We start from the raw sequence: 3,401 nt of genomic DNA, 5'->3' as shown, positions 1-3,401 counted from the left end.
AGGGATGGGTTTTGAGAGTGGAGTTGCGGCAAATGGATGAGATGAGCTGGAAAGCATCATTGACCATGTGTGAGTAGAAAATGCCTCGCCACTGACTCAATCTTCTCCCTCGCAACTGTCTGAGTCTGAACGAGTGACGTCATAACCATAGTAACATCCTTCACCGTGTTTTGTGCTTTGAACCACATATCGCTATCGTCACCATGTCAGCCTACTTACACCTCATTAACATCATTAACTCTTCCACGTCTCCGCTCTTCTGCAGCTCAAACTCTCATCCATTCGTTTGGATTAAACGGTGGTAACACACTTCCATCCGTTCTCTCAAGTTCCCCCTCTGCTCTGGCCGAACTCCCTCTGCTTCTATTCAAAGGTGTACTTGCGTTCTGTTCAGTGTTTCATAGTTCCAAACCTGAATGATATTTTCACCACTGCACATTTTCCCAAACGTGCACTGCGGCATTCGCACCTTTATCTTTCCACACGGGTTCCCACATGGTGGATGGGCAGGGATTGCGGGTTATTCATCCAAAGATGTAGTCCTGAGATCTTTCAACAACTCTGCTGCACGTGGGAGTATTATCAACAAGGGCTGTTCACCCATTACCGGGTAGCTAAATACCAACGCTTTTATCATTTCTGCAAATCTCTTGATTGTCTTCGCTCTGTCTGTCACTGTCATGTCCTCCAGCCCCCTCAAGAGCAATTAGTGTTGTTCAATAAATGCCAACCCAGCCAGTGAACACGACACCCAGGATTTTGTTTTAAAACGCACTCTCAGATACCTGCATAGCCTGGAATTCCAATGTCCAGAGTATGTTCGATTTGAACTGTTCCACGTTTGGTGTCTCAACTTCATCAACCAAGGTCATCAATTGTGAAATCGCTTCACGACGTAAATTGCACAATGCTATAGGAAACGAATTAGTCAACAACGGAAGAAGAAAAGCTGTAAACTTTGTTGAATTGAAGGGCAATTAATTGCTATCAATACAACTTCGTGCCTTTCACATAATGGAAACTTCAAAGCTGTTCCTCTGGAGGGAGTTTAAACAAATTTTGATCCCAGTCACATTATGAGATATTGGGAAGCTGACAAAGTGTTATATCAAACAAGTGACCAAAGAAATGGGTTTCAAGTTGTCTTTTAAAACAGAAAACGAAGCTCGCATCACGAACCTCGGTCGACGGAATTTGCTGTGCTAGAGTTCATCATTTTCTGTTAGTCAGAAAAACCACTTTCCTTGCCGGTGGCTCCATAGCTCAGAGGTCTTACCAACCATTGGTCGTGTATTCGAATCTCGCTTGGGCCTTGCTGAATTTGTTTACAACTGTTGCAACATTCACAGAAGCATTTTCCGTGCTGCTTGGAATTATTTCTGAGGGAACACCGTGAAGTGATTTTCCCCACGGACCAGGCCTCATCTACTAACTTTCGAAATCCCCCTCTGTGTTTCTACTTCGAGGAACACAAGGACGACAAGGATCTGATGCCAAGAATGCTCTCGTTTAGCCGGAAGAACAAAGTGATATAGTCGAAACAGTAAAGTAACGGTGAAATAGTGGGGAAGGAAAACATACAGCGAGGCGGCTGAATCTGCTGGAATCCAAATGATACAGGTAGGAGGCTGGAAGAGCACGGACAGCCAGGCTACCTCAACAGGTGGAGAATTCAACGATTAGCATGTACCAATTATTCACGACTGTGCCAGTCCTTGAAGGACAGTCGCCTGCCTGTTTACCCCTTTGCTTGTGCAAACAGAATCAGGTTTTAAAGCCCAAAGTGAAGAAAGAAGAGGCAAACAGTTCAATTCCTCATTTTCTGAATGTTGGCCTCTCCTCAGGCCTTTGTCATTCTCACAAGATGTGTCTGTATATTTCCCTCTTTCGTTGAAAATGCGGTTCAGTTCACCCGCAGCTCATGATCAAATTTAATGGTATCTGACTTCAGTCTCGTTCGCTTCTTCATTTGAAACTAAATCTTTGCAGGGAACGTCTCTTTAAGATGAACACTTCAGAAGTCAGGCTGCGGGCTACTGGAAGCTGGAAATGAGAATGGATGGATGGTTGAAGGACTGGCATTGACATAATGCATCATTCTGTGCTGTAAAAGCTCGGTGTCAGGAATAGTATTTTGGAAGAAACGTCTCATCGCAGGAAAAAAACTATGCTGTTAAGAGAAGATGCAATTGCACCTGCCGTCCTAAATGTCAGCTAGTGGTTACAATTCACCACTATCACCGCTGTGGTTTGGTTTCATTGCCTGGTCAGGGAATCAGGATTATTGTTCCTGATAAGGACAACAACAAAAGCGGAGCATCTTTGACAGGAAACGCATTTTACACGCTTCCGCATGTGCCTTGAAATATTGCTGCAGGGCCGCAAGGTGTCTCACTGGTTAGCACTGCTGCCTCACAGAGCCTGAGACATGGCATGAATCCAAATGGGTCGACTGTCAGTAAGGTGCCTTATTCAGGAACAAGTGAAGAGTAATAGGGTAAGGAATTGTTCTGTGGCGGTTAATCCCTGGAGGATCGGTGTGAATTTGTTGCATCAAATTGCCAGTATCTTAACTGTTGGCATTCTTTGATACCTTATTGTGTTGCGTTAGCACATGTTCAGAGAGGGGAGAAAAGTGATGAAAAACAGTCATTTCCCAGTCAGTGGTTTATCCATTGTGTAACAACCAACCGATTCACCCGTGACTGAACTAGCTCCCATCTTCCCTATACTGGTAATGACAGTATACACCATTCGAGCGGGTTTTCATGTGTTGCATCGGAACAGCATTCTTTCTCAAGATGGACTTCCCTGGGATATAAAAGAGACGATAAAAGACATGGATGCCGATGACTGGAATCAAAAGACGTTAGAAAGAATGGACAGCGTCTACTGAGAAACAAAAAAGAATGGAAAGGAAGCCAACGAAGGAGTGGGGCATAACGCCATTAGAAAAGACAAGGCGGGGTTTCATAGGATGGTGGAACAGATGAATAGATCATGTGGCGTGAAACCAAGTAAAACTGAGTTGCGTCCATATGGAAGTTTCCCTGATGATGTGAATTTGCTGAGAGTAAACAGGAGGGAAAATCCTTGATTCAGATAGATCTATAACTAGACTTTCGAACTTCAAAACCAGCGATGAATGATAAGGAAAAGTTTGGAGCACTTTTTTTAATTCTACAGTAATTGAAATCGAAAATGATTATTTTTCAGGAAAAATGTGTCAGAAGCTGATTCTAAAGTATTTGTAAAAGTGCGTGCAGAAACATAATGAGTTAATTTCACCAAGTCTGGTATATAAAATTTGTGTGCACTTGCATGTATGCGTGTGCACATATATATTTAAAAGTTGCAAAAGGAAGTTGATTGAAATGGCATTTGCTTTAAAAAAAATGATT

The sequence above is a fragment of the Chiloscyllium punctatum genome, unplaced genomic scaffold (assembly GCF_047496795.1).
Source record: "Chiloscyllium punctatum isolate Juve2018m unplaced genomic scaffold, sChiPun1.3 scaffold_339, whole genome shotgun sequence".
NCBI classification, from domain to species: Eukaryota; Metazoa; Chordata; class Chondrichthyes; order Orectolobiformes; family Hemiscylliidae; genus Chiloscyllium; species Chiloscyllium punctatum.
Note: the sequence above shows the minus strand (reverse complement) of the source record.